Source organism: Chionomys nivalis, chromosome 2 (genome assembly GCF_950005125.1).
Source record: "Chionomys nivalis chromosome 2, mChiNiv1.1, whole genome shotgun sequence".
NCBI lineage: Eukaryota > Metazoa > Chordata > Mammalia > Rodentia > Cricetidae > Chionomys > Chionomys nivalis.
The window spans coordinates 123947539-123962172 of NC_080087.1; the positions used below are offsets into that span (position 1 = coordinate 123947539).

Below are 14634 nucleotides of genomic sequence, written 5' to 3' on the forward strand. Positions count from 1 at the left end.
AAGAAACCCTGTGTCGAAAAAACAAAGAAGGGAGGAGAGGAGGGAGGTTTGGTAAAGACCTAGAGAAATAGCTTAGCAGTTAAGAGTCTAAGTACTGCTCTTCCAGAGGCCAGGAGTTCTATTCTCAACACCCACAACAGTCTGTAACTCTAGAGCAGGGAAGCTGATGCCCTCTTCTGGCTGTCGCGGGCAATGCACTCACATGCTCATACTCAGACACATAATTAAAAGTAATACATCTTTTGAAAAAAGAAATTTGCTAATATTTGCTATTTGTCAACAAAGAAAATTAAATTTCTAATGGGCTTAGAATTACAGCTAAGTATTCTTTCTAGGGTATCAAACATAAGATTGTAGCAGAATATTTTCTTTTGTGTTTTTGCTTGTTTCATTTTAAATCTTGGGTTTTTTGTTTGTTTTTTGTTTTTTGAGACAGGGTTCTCTGTGTAACTGCTCTGGCTGTCCTGGATCTCCCTTTGTAGATCAGGTTGCCCTCAAACTCACAGAGATCCACCTACCTCTGCCTCTCGGATGCTGGAATTATAGCATAAGCCACCACCGTCTGGCCTTGTTCTTGTAACATGAACAGGGCCTGCTTGTTGGGGTTTTCTGTCCTGCCTGGTTCCCACAGCTGTTTAGCCCCAAAGAAAATCACACAGAGATCTCTATAAGTTATAAAGCTGATTGGCCCATTAGCTCAGTCTTCTTATTAGCTCTTGTAGTTTATATTAACCCATTTTTCTGATCTATTTTTGCCATATGGCTCAGTACCTTTTTCAGCTGGCAGGTCACATCCTGCTTCCTCGGTGGTCTGCGCAGGACTGGGAGGAATCAACTTCCTCCTTCCCAGAATTCTCCTGTTCTCATTGCATCATTTCTACTTCCTGTCTGGTTTTCCCACCTATACTTCCTGCCTGGCCAATCAGCGTTTATTTAAAACATTATTGACAGATTACAGACAATTCTCCCGTACCTTGTTCTTTCTTTCTTTCTTTCTTTCTTTTTTTTTTTTTTTGACAGTTCAAAACTACACTTTCTAATATAGTCACAGGAAATTAATCATTCAATTCTCTAACTCTGAGACTCAGGGTAACGCAAACAGTACCAGACAATGAAAAGTAACAAGCTGGCAATAACCTACCTTTTAGCAATCCCAGATCACATTAGAAAATAGCAGCCCACATTTGTCATTAGAATGAGCAATCATTACTGTGTCTATGCCCTTCCTAGACCTGAATATTCCCCGTGCTTCTCAGCACTGCACTTGCTCTGGACACTTAATAAGCAATAGCTGTTAGCAGGCAACAAATAAATGCCTCAGAAAGCAGGAGGACATCAATAATATTATCATTTACAAAGCGAGCTGCAACTCATAGTTGCCTCACAAACAAAGAAAAAAGGAATTCTTCAGTATGAAAAATGCAGAGGAAAAGAGAAACATGCCCTGACCTAAGCTGAAGAAACCAATGAACCATGAATATCATGGCCTAAAGGTGCACTGCCCTTCGTCCCTGAAAACTACACACTGCCTGGCTGCATGACAATTTATGCAGCAAGGCCAAGATATTCTAAGATCGCTATTTCCCAAAACCGTGACTTCATCTGAACATCCTGCTGAAAATGTATGTGAGAGAGAAGTATTGAAGCAAACTGCTTTTAAGAGTCACCTGTGAGGGCTCAAGACCACTAACTCTGTGAATGAGAGACCGGAGCATTGTTCAGGGTCTTACAAAAGACCTGAAATCAATGCCATCTACTCATTTCCTGAGGACCTTAAAGCATGTGAAAAGGATTTGGAAAAAATAAAATAGCAATTTCTCCGGAAAAAGTATCCCCAGGACCCATTCCATCTCTCCTACCAACCCAGAGATTATGATCTCCATTACCATAAAGCATTTGACAAATTTGAGGATTAAAGAAACACTTCCCTATGCAATTTGAAAAATCTCCCCCAATGTGTCCTCTGGCAGTAAATTAATATCCACGTACAATGAAGGAGAGACGGCATGTTCCAATGGTCTTTTAAAGGAAAATAATACAAACCTGATTATCGGGCAGAAAAAAAGCCATCTACAAGAAACTCAAGGCAAACAAAAGCATTTTCTCCTTTCAGCATGCAAAGGCAAAATAACCCAATGTCTGGCATTTCTAATACAGATCACAACAGCTTTCTTTTGCAGACGGTTTGATATAAAGTTCACCTAGTATTATAAACCTAGGCACAAACAAAGCTCTTCAGAGGTCAAGGACACTAATCCCAAATATCCCAAGTCCCCCATTTTTTTTCCCGAAATGAGAATGAAGAATCTTAGGAAGCTATAACATAACTGTTTCTCTTTGCTTCACTTAATAACAACTTCATCAGCTTGTCCTATTTAATATTTATTGTGTAACTATTGTGTGCAAGATGTGATGCTATGTTCCTTCGGATTCAATTAAGTTGAAGGTAAACTCCTTCCCTTTGAGGACTGCACAGTCTACTGGGGAATGCAATACACATGCACATTATCATCATCATAATAGGGTGTGGATATGAAGAGGACTTTGAATGGTGTGAGATCATATTAATTTATAGAAAAATGTGTATGGGGCTGAATTTTTTCAAATTTTTGGTGATTGCATAAGGCAACATCAATGAACATGGCTCCTAACTGAGCAACAAAAAGTAGAAGCTGGCTTTCTTCCAGCAGAGCCCAGGGAGACATCTTAGTAGAGAGAGTATTACCACACAAGCATAGGGACATGAGTTCAGCTCCCCAACACCCCTGTAAACAGAGGCTCCTCGGGTATCTTTGTTAGCTAGTCTAGCCTAATTAAATTGGTGGATTCCAGGCTCAGTGAGAGACACAATCTCAGAATATAAGGTGAAGAGTGATCGAAGAAGATACCCAAAGTTGACCTCTGGCCTCTACACACATACACATGTCCACATGTATACACACACATGTCCACATGTATACACACACATTTCCACATGCACATACAAAAGTATACACCATGCCCACATGTGTGCATACACATGTTCACATGTACACACGTGTCCACATATATACACTCATATATATGTTCGTATGTACACACATATGTCCATATATATATACACACATATGTACACAGATGTACCACACACAGGGTGAGGGGAAGAATGGGAGAGAACAAATAGCCCTAAGTATGAAGAACAGAGGTGGGAAAGTGCCCAGCATGAGTGAACAAGAGAAAGGGCAGAAAAGCGAGTAAGAATTAGAAGAGAAACACTGGAGGGAGGAAGTTTCCAGAGTGTACAGGTGAGGAGGGTGAAGCTTGACTCCTGAGAAAGAGCAGAAGACGAAAGGGCTCAAGGTCAAGCCTTAGGAACGACAGTATTTAAAGACAGACAGAGGAATGAAAGGTGGAGGAAGCCAAGAAGGAACATAAAAGCCAGGATGAAGCTGGGCGGTGGTGGTGCATGGCTTTAATCCCAGCACTTGGGAGGCAGAGGCAGGCGGATCTCTGTTGAGTTCGAGGCCAGCCTGGTCTACAAGAGCTAGTTCCAGGACAGGCTCCAAAGCTCAACAGAGAAACCCTGTCTCGAAAAAAAAAAAAAAATGTGACCCTATGCAGATGCAGTCTTTCCTATGCACCTGTTGGCTGCCTTGTCCTTTCCCCAGCAAGGTTGAGGAGCTTGGACAAATAAGCACAACCACCTTCCAACAACTCCAGTGAACACAATGAGTTGCATTTTGTCTGGTGCATCTGGCTCCCGACTCTGAATTCCGCCTCTTTACCTACACTGTTTCGTGGCTCACTGACTACAGTGAATCATTTAACACCAGGGCATAACTGTGATTGGTAATGCCTTACATATTAATATTAGGGAGAGATGTGAACAAAAGACTTCCCTCCAAACATCTGGGGCATGTCCCATTTCCTTGCCATCTTTTTAAAAAGATGCAAAAAATGACTGGGGAAAAACAAACTTTCCTTCCTAGTTGGTTTGTGCTTTGGTTCCCCTGCTCTGTTGTATGAAGGAAACGGCTGATCACCAGGTGCTTTTCTCTGCTTCTACAGCAGTTACGGGGCTGAGACAGTCAGTCTTCATACTCAGTAAGTCACAGACTCAACTGTAACATGCCAAAATGTTCGGAATTAGACAATGATTCAGTAACACTTATTAACAGCTAATATAAAAAATAGCCATTTTAGGATACTACAGCAGGCGAAGGGCCTTCATTATCTTAGGGAGGCTTCAAGAGATCTGCTCTATATTCAGGTTGTATAGGGGCTCAATAGAGTGTCATAGTTAGGGCTTGAGAGCTGCAAAGAAACACCATGACCAAAAAGCAAATTGGGGAGCAAAGGACTTACACTTCAGCACTGCTGTTCATCACTGAAGGCAGTCAGGGAAGGAACTCAAACAGGACAGCACCCTGGAGGCAGGAGCTGATGCAGAGGCCAAGGGCGAGCTTGCTTCCCATGGCTTGCTCAACCTACTTGTAGAACCCAGAACCTCCAGCCTAGGGATGGCATCACCCACGAAATGAGAAAATGCCTTGCAGCTGGATCTCATAGAGGCATTTCCTCAACTGAACCTCCTGCTGATGACTCTAGCTTATGTCAGATTGACACACAAAATCAGCCAGGACATAGAATAACACAAAATCTTGTTCATATGTGAAATGAGCCCCAACATTATCATGCATTCACGTCACATTCAAAGGAGACCCAGACTCAGAGATGTTCATTCCATCAGAGGAAAATGACAGACTTTCTGTGTTTTATCTGAAATACGTGCCCTCCATCTACAGAAAACATTTGACATCACCCCAAGTACCACAAGACAGACTGTTCCTCCCCAGTGCATGGTAACCAGGGCCAAGACACCTGGGGCCATAACCTAGCCTGCCCTTCCATGATCTTGCTACCTGTGACCTATGAAGATGTGTTCACTCAAATGGAAGAAGGTAACTACAGGTTTTCCTCTTACCTAACAGAGAAAAAGAAGCAACAGACTCTCTCACCTGGCACATATCACATGTAACAAATGCTGAAGGATCCTGAATGATTTCATTGAACCCAAGCATCAGTCAAGATGTCTCCCGATAAAATTCTCCTCACTGCTTTCAATGCCTCATGGGAAGTTTACTTATTGCTCATTTTGCAGGTATCAGTAGTTAAGTGATTTTTAAATGGTAAGAACAGACTGATGTTCCTAATGACAATTGTATCTTAATTTTTAAAACTTAGAAGGCAACAATAAAAATTTAAGTGTTTAAATCATAATGTTAGGCCACTCATTTTTAACAGAATAAAAACGAGTAATGTTCACTGGCAGATAAATCTCTAGGCAAGGAGTCTGTCACCAGTTAAACCCACATGTAAATTCCAACCCTGTTTAAGGCAGAAAGTTGGATGGGATATGTGCTTGATAATAAAAGGGAATCTGTGGTGTCAGCTTAAAAGCAGGCAGCTAAAATGAATCAGTTCGCAAAACAGCTTCCCTTTTGTTTCTCTTTACGGTAGGAATCGGCTGCTGAGGGTAAAAGCCTGTGAGTTCATCAGCCGGGGGAAGAGGCACTCAAAGCATTTCACATAGGAAATGTAGCACGAGCAGTCGTTTATCTTATGATGAGGAGCTATGAGGCCACCTGACCACGTGCTGTAAGGAAGCATGCAGCATCAGCAAGAAGCCTTCAGCACCTTGCGCCATGCGACAAAAAGAAGAGAGACTATGAGGTAACCAGAGCCTGGGACCTGTCCTATAGTAGGCAAAGCCATGAAGGACCAGAGATACTGGGATGTCCAGGCAGATGGCAGGGTCACCTCAGTCTCCTGTCCTTTGTCCACCCAGTGCACACAGGGCTAGAGTGATTAGGTGCAGATCCAAGGGCCACCTGCCATGTGCCTTATCATGAATTTACAAAAAACAAACAAACAAACAAACAAACAAACAAAAACCTCATTTTTTTGAACTGGATATTTCCAGGAGAACTGGCTATTAACAAGACATTATTTAATATAAATAATAAATATATAAATAATAATAAAGACAGCATTTGCAGTATTTTCTGTTTCTTTCCCAGAGGTGGGAACAACAAAACCCAATTAAGGGACTGAAAAGGCTGATCAGCAGAGCTGAAGCTTTTCCTAGGCATTTGACTTTCTTTTTTTTAAAGTTTTACTCTACAAAAATAGAGCCACGTAAAAACCGTTCTTTTTACCAGTTGTAACACCTTTAGCGAGTGCCATACGTTTCCTTTTTCTTCAGGTGTGGCATGGGGAAACACAGTGCCAGTTACCCACCACACCACCACATGGTTGTGGAAACAGACACAAGATCCGGGAGCAGCTGACTAACTTCCCACTGGACCCAGATAAATACAAAAAGAAGGTATTTCAAGTATTTCTTTTTAAAGGACGAAAGACAGGCTGATTTGTTTCTGAATATAAGATTCCAAGAAGTTTCCCTTGGATGTCTGTGCGCCTGGGTCTAATATTCCTCTTTGAGTCTGTATCATCTCTAGCGAATATTCTTACTGGAGAGAAAAAAATCAAAAGACACAGAACCACAAAAAGCATAAACTTTATGAGCCTGAAAATGGCCTTTAAAATCGCCTGTTCAAGCATCAGTAAGCAGACGGAGCTTGCCCTGAGAAACCGTTCTGCTGGACTCGGCCTAATAATCCTTCAGTCAGCACAAGGGCTGTGGCCTCCTTGTAGAAAGAGAACAAAGGTCAACAGGTACACAAGGATCTCCACCACCATCACATTATATATGCTGGCTGGGTAGCAGAACACAAAATGCTGAGCACCTCAAGAGAGGAGGTGCAGCCCTGGATTATTTTATTATTATCATCGTCATCATCATCATCATCATCTCTTTCCAATAAGTAAAAAACTCAATTAAAATCTCACCATTTAAGCTCCACAAGTTCCATCGCAGCCCATTTTCTCATGCTTAACGATTTTCTCATTAAATGCAGTAATTTCTTACAAATTGCACTAATAAAAGCAAGTCCTGCTGGGTGTTTCCTCCCTTTTAAAATGCTGTCTTTTCATTGATGTGTTAAATTAAAACCCCAGGCACAAGGAGCAGAGTAAATGCAAAGTCTTCATGGTCAGGGTCTATTCCTAAGGACTATGTGATTTCTCTTGTTTTATTTCTATTTTTATTTGTGTTAACTGTGAGTCCTACTTCTGTAGCTACAAAAAAGGAGACTACTGAAGGCCTCATAACCTTAGCCTACTGTAGAATAAAAATGGTAGTGCGAGCTAAGGAAAGACGAGAAGAATGACATCCGGTGGGTCATTGTCGGCAAACTCACCACATGTAAAAAATCATAACAACATATCATTTAAAAATCTGGATGGCTAAGATCTTCTTAAACAGTTTGGTTGTAAGACCAGATCTCTTGCCAGGGCGAGTGGTAAATTTTAAATTTCATGGCCAGTGGATGAACTCCACACATTTTATGATCTTGCAATTTTTTTTCATTAAAAACATACATTAAACATTAAAAGCTCATTAACATTTCCCACAAAGCCTAAAGGTCATCAGTTAATACAAGAAAAATAGCAGTGAGATACAGAACAAAGAACATTTTCTCTCTATAACGATTCATTTTCTCTAGTTTCAGAAAAAAAAATGAAGGAATATATTTGAAGCAAAAAAGTCACGCCATGCTAACAGAAGAAAGAAACCAAAGGAAAACTTTCTCATTAAATAAGGAAGAGATTCCTTTGGCTCATTTATGTAAAGTATACACCATATGTTTATGTACTGTATATGCCATACTCCTGAAAGAATGTACTGAGTTTGGGGTGAGAGGCAGGAAGGGAAGAGAAAGTTGGGGTCCACAAGTTCCCAAGGTCCTAGAACTCTAGCAGTTGGAAAAATTTACTAAAGTAAGAGATATGGAAGAATAAGAGCCTTACCATCTTGATCTGATCCTATTCCAGATGAGCAATACGAAGAAGGAGGATGCAGGATGGCAGTGTTTTGCAGTAACTGGCTTCATACCTGAGTAGATACTGATGCCACCACCTACTGCAGGGATTAAGTAGAAGGAACCCAGTAGCCATAGTAACAGTAGCCAAGAGGAAACAGTCTGGAAAAAGAGCCCAATCTGGCAATGGCATCCAATTAAAACTCGGTAATTGAATGAAATTGAAATTCCTGTATCAGTTGAGGATACACAATGAGTGATGAGTCAGACTGCACACAGGCCGGCAGCAGCTGAGGATGCTTCTGTGCACACCAGAGGCAGAGGCAGCATCCTACTTACACGATGCATCAAGAATTTGAGTCATTCTCGAATATCAGTACTGGATATTTTAGAATAACATATTCTCCATAAGTCCTCTACAACTCCTGTTACCGTCCTTTGTTAATGTAGCGCCTTCTCTTAAGAAACCTCAGATCTCCTTTTCCCCCCATTTACATTTTTCCTCTATTGGTTAATGAAGAAAGTTTAATATTTAGAGTTCAGAATATAGAAATGCTGTATTTCCCTATGTTGGTGGCTAATCTTTGCAACTCTACTAGACTTGGTTACCTAGGAGACATATATCTGGGTGTATGGTTGAGCAAGTTTCCAGAGTTTCACTGAGGAAGGAAGACCCACTTTCGGTGTGGGTAGTTGTGCTGGTTTGAATATGAATGGCCCCCATCGGCTCATATATGTGAATGCTTGGTCACTAGGGAGTGGCACTATTAGGCGTGGCTTTGTTGGAGGAAATGTGTTACTGGGGGTGGTGGGCTTTGATGTTTTCAATGTTCAAGGCAGGCCCGATGTCACTCTCTCTTCCTGCTGATCAGGATGGAGAACTCTCAGCTCCATCTCCAGCACCATGTCTGCCTGCTCGCTGCCTTGCTTCCCACCATGATGGCAATAGACTAAACCTCTGAACCTGTAAGCCAGTCCCAACTAAATGTTTTCCTTTATAAAAGTTGCTATGGTCACGGTGTCTCTCACTAAGACAGAAGAACCGTCTCAGGAACTGGACTCTAACCTGAAGGTAAGGGAACAAGCAGAGCACCAGCACCCATCTCACTCTGAGCCCTGGCTGGGGGTGCAGTGTGACCTCACATCCTGCCACATGGTTTCCCTGCCATCACAGACAGTCTCCCTATAAACTGTGAGCCAAAAGAAAGAGTACCGTCCGTAAGATGCTGCTGTCAGTATTGTGTCATAGCCATGAGAAAAGTAACTAGTATATTCTATTTCTTATTTCATAGGTCTTAGATTTGGGAATTGATTAAAAGAATCAAAGAAAAAAATTCTGGTTTAACTCAAAGATTCAAATTTCTGTTACTTCCAAGCTCTGGTCTATTAAAGTTAACAACAGAAACAAAGTGATTCAGTACGAGCTGGCAATATGCAGAGAGCGTAAGAAAAAATGGAAGTCACCTTGCCTCACTGATGGTGGACTAACTATATTACCATGAAAATGAATTATACGACAAAAAAAATTGTTAGTAGGCATTGCTATCTACAGGTCCTCAAAGCACAGGCATTTTCAGAGTAGGTCTGGGGAAGAGAAAAGACAGACACTTTTTTGGCTAGAATAGTATGAGCAAACATAGAGAGGGAAGAAAGCTCATGCCAGGAAAGGATCCCCAGGAATACTGTTTGATTTGAGTACAGGATTCACTGAAGAGACCACAAGAATGATGGGCTAGGAGCAGCAACATGGGATCACACTGCAGCAAGTCTTAGATGATGGATTCATTCCAAAGAAATGGGGCATGATTAAAAAGGGCTGACCCACATACTATAAGCTAAATCTGCACAAACACACGGGCTAGACTGAAAATAAGAACTTTCTGGATAATTAACACAGGATGCTGGAACTGCCCAGTGGTGAGATAGTGACAGCTTGAAATAGCATAATGGTGGACAGGATGGAAAGAGAGACGTGAGGGAGCAGGTTCAGAAATGAAGTCATTGAAAATGACTACAGAGTGATCTGAAATAGTCATCGGCAGTAAAGGGACAGAAATAACAGAGTAACAGAAACAGCAAAACAAGCGTGGCAGAAGTGCTGCGAACAGCAGTAACACTGGAGCGGGCCATCACTTAGGCTGCAGTGCCACTTGGGGACTTCCTGCCCTCTTACCTCCCTTTTTATGAACTACTCCTTGAATTCCTTCTCAAACTGTTGTTCACCTGCGCCTGGACCCATAGAGTCCATCTTCCCTCCTACTACCTAACAGCTTGCCTGCACTGCGCCCTGTTGGAGGATCCCACCTGGCTCAGGCCTTTATGGAAGAGCATTTCCGTGTGACTTTCCCCAGAAGGACCTAAGTCCAGATCTGGGTAGCCAACTTAGTATGTTGCTCCTTTCTCATCAGTAGCAATTTCTTCCAGATGCGCAAATCAAAAATCTTGGGATTCCCTCTTGCTCTTTCCTTCTCCCAGACCTAATCGGCTAAAGTGTCCACTGTACTTCCAGATCATACCAAGGATCTGCCTACTCTCACGGTACCTTGCCCCCCTCCCTGAGGTCTAGCCATCTGCCTGTCATGTCTTCCTTCCTCACAGAGGCATAAGTCAAATCAAATCACCTTCTATCTTGGCCTTCCGGTGGTTTCCTGCTCCACAGAGAGTTCGAGATCTGAAGATCCAGTACTCTGTGATGCACGCCCAACCACTGCTCCGATCTCCTCCTGCTCCTGTCCTCCAGGAACCATACTGGCCTCCCTGAAGGGGGCCATGCACACACTGCTTCAAAGCGGCATGTTGGTCCTGCTGCAGGCTGCACCACAGGTACTCAGCAGACTCTTTCTTCCAAAGTGAGGCCTTTGATCCTTCAGATAAAAGCACATCTCTTACCCTAGAATAACCAGGCCAATCACTCTGCTTAATTTTCCTTTACAGTACTGTGTAGCGGGAGGTTACTTATTCATTTCCCAGTCGCCCAGACCCGAAATAACCACAAAGAAACTATATTAATTACAATACTGTTTGGTCTATTAGCTTAGGCTTCTTATTAACTAAATCTCACATCTTAAATTAACCCATTTCTATTATTCTGTATTTTACCACAAGACTCGTGGTTTAGGTAAGGTTCCTAGGCATCACTATCCTTTGGCAGCTACATGGTGTCTCTCTGACTCCACCTACTTTTCTCCTCTATCTGTGCTTGGAATTCCCACCTTACTCTATTTTGCCCTGTCATAGGTCAAAGTAGCTTCATTCATTAACCAATAAAAGCAACACATATACAGAAGGACTTCCCACACCAATACTGTAAGAAATTCTTTCAAAATCCATGCCCGTACAATGTGACTTACTTGGAAATAAGTCCCTTACAGATATAATTAATATGAGGACACTAGAGTGGGTTTGAATCTAATATAACTGGCCTCCTTAAAAAGCAACAGCAAATTTAGACACAAATGCATATGGAGAATTCCATATTAGGAGGCAGAGACTGCAACAATACATCATCAGTCAAGAATACCAAGGACTGCCAGATGTCACCAAAAGCTACACAAGAGTCACTAAACACGTTCTCCCTCGAAAGAAACCAAATCTGCCAAACCTTGACTTCAGGCTCCCAGACTTCAGAATGATTAGATCTTGTTGCTTTAAATTTTTTTTCATCAGTACAATAATTATAACACTTGAGTATCCAAGAAAACATCTACAATACAACTCCTGAACCTGAGGCTCAGAGACCACCCCTGAAGAAGGGTCAGAAACACTGTAAGAGCCAGAGGAACAGGAAGTTTGCTCTGACATGTATCTCCTAAACATGTCAGAGAAACTTACAAGGAGAAACAGTCTTCCCCAGTGAAGAGCACACAATTCATTATCCAGTACCAAGTGATCAGCCCTAAAAACACCCACGAGAACAATATACAGGCTGAGGAGGCTGTATTATATATACAAATGAGTGTACAACAACATCTAAAGAAAAAGAGGTCATGAATTTGAAGCAAACTTCTGCGGCTTTAAGCCACTCAGTTGGTCCTACCCTGTAGCCCTGGGAAACTAACAGGTACTTATCACTCCTGGGCATGCACAGCACCTTATCTGCTATCTGTACATGTGTGTCTTGCTATCACAACTGGCTCACAGAAGGCATTCAACAAGCCTTTGCTAAATCCATGAACAAATGATCCATGTCTCATTGTGTGATCCTCTAAAACCACATGGGAAGAAGATGCCTTGTTGGAGCTCCGTGGACAGTCGAGAACTCTCTTTTACCTCTTCTGTAATTTTACAGAAATGGAAACAGTTTCAATGAAGTTTCAATGGAACAGGAAAATCCACAAAGAAAAATAAGCTACATAAGAGAGTACATGGAAATACAGGGTGATGACACATGACTAATAAGATCATAATTATTTGTGCACACACTCTGTTTCTTTTCCTGTTGCTGTGAGAATTACCTCCGCAAAAGCAACTTGAGGGGAAAAGGGTTTATTTTGCTCACAATTCACATTACAATCCTTCACTGTATGGAAGTCAAGGTTATAAGAACTTGAAGCAGTAAGACATTACATCCACACTCAAGAGCAGAAAGCAATAAATTAATGCACCCATGTTTGTCTTTACTCAGCTTTCTCCACTCTTTACACAGTCCAGAATTCTGAGTCTAGGGAATGGCGCCACCCACAGTGGGCAAGCCTTCCCACCTCGACAACATAATAAAGATAACCCCCCAACAGACACACCAACAGACCAACCTGAGCTAGACAAGATAACCCCCACAGACCAACCTGGCTAGACAAGATAACCCCCACAGACACTCCAACAGACCAACCTGAGCTAAATAGTCTCTTATTGAGGCTCCTTTCACAACTAACTCCAGACTGTCTCACAACTATCTATAGCTCCAAACAGGGAATCCTGTATGCTCTTCTGACCTCCACAGGTACCAGGCACACTTGTGGTAATACAGCCTAGATTATTCCATATATATTTTCTCACATACATGCAGAGAAAATACTTACATAAATAAAAATTTTAAATATTTTTAAATTTTAGCATATATTATCTCATTAATATGTTTTATTTTTATTTTATATGCCAGTTCAAAAAATCATTTTTTTTTAAAGATTTATTTATTTATTGTATACACAGTGTTCAGCCTCCATGTGTGCCTGCAGGCCAGAAGAGGGCACCAGATCTCATTACAGACGGTTGTGAGCCACCACGTGGTTGCTGGGAATTGAACTCAGGACCTCTGGAAGAGCAGTCAGCGCTCTTAACCTCTGAGCCATCTCTCCAGCCCCTCAAAAAATCATTTTTAACTTTATTTAATTTTGGTTGTCCTTTGCTTTCTGCTGGCTTTGCTTTTTCCTTTTTTGCTTCCATGTATGTATGTGCACCTTGTGTCTGCCTGATGCCCAGGAAGGTCAGAAGACGGCACAGCTCTCAGGGATCTGGCACTCTTTTCTGGTCTCTGCAGGTGTCTACTTTTACATACATGGCATTCACACAGAGACATATACATATAAGTAAAAAGAAGTTCAATAAATTTTTAAAAATAAATTATAAAGAAAAGAAATGGAACAAATTGTGGGATAATACAGCCTAGATTATTCTATAAATATATTCTTTTCAGTGCATAAGACAAATAATTGAACAAAATACACATGAGCTTAATAAGAATGGCACAAAAGAAGAAACAAATAAGAGGAATAACAAACCTATTCATTTTGGCTATCTATAAACATTGGCTAAGACCTGACACACTAAAGCATCTACCATCACTACATCTTGTCCATTTCCCACCTTTATGTGCTGATAGAGTCTGGTATCTCTGTGATATCTGCTGTCCTAAGTGACATCATCCCTTAACAATATGAATGAATTCTCATGAAGTAGAGTTCTAAAAACAAGAATAACCTTGTAACACCTGTTTATTTTTCTAAAAACCTGTGTTACCTGAGCTGACCATGTTTTTTCTTTTTGGTACCGTGTTAAGTACCTTCAGTCTCTTAGTAAGTGAGGTGAGACATAGATTACCATGGTCTCACTAAGCTCAGAATCACTCAAAGTACAGCACTTTCAATACCCGACACATCACAGGAAATCAACAAAGACATGCATTGAAACTGACGTCCAGCCAAAGGGCCACGTCTGGAACCCTTCAGCTAGCAGCAGAATGCACAGTCCTTGTAGGCCAAAGGGAACGTGTTAGAGCAGGCTACACGACAGGCCATAAAGCATCTCCACAAAAGGCCTAGCACCATTCTAAACTTAATCACGACAAAAGCTGGGAAGTTCTCAGCATCTCAAAGTTTCTCCTCTTTGGCATAGTGGCACATGTCTGTAATCACAGAACTTGGGAGGATGAATGTGAGTTCAACACCAGACTAGTACATACGATGTAGTAGGTTTGAGGTCAGCCTAAACCACATATAATGACCCTGATTTAAAAACCAACCAAATAAATAAGACATACAGTTTTAAATAACCCAAGGGTCAAAAGAAGATCATGAAAGATACTAGAAAATATCTGAATTGAATAAAAATAAGCACACGACACATGACAATCTAGAATATCCAGCTAAAGAACTACTTAGACTGGATGTATAGTGTAAATGCCTATATAAGAAAAGAGGTTTTAGGGGCTGCGCAAACTGCTTAAAAGATGATGAAGTGCTTGCTGTGCAGGCATGAGTGTGAGTCCCAGAATCCA

At 41.5% G+C, this 14634-nt stretch overlaps 1 protein-coding gene across 1 annotated transcript in view; it reads right to left on the minus strand.

Moving 5' to 3' along the window:
* The window catches only part of Xrcc5 (X-ray repair cross complementing 5), a 102745-nt gene that overhangs the window by 14424 nt on the left and 73687 nt on the right, over positions 1 to 14634 (minus strand). The gene's annotated exons all lie outside the window — the stretch shown is intronic.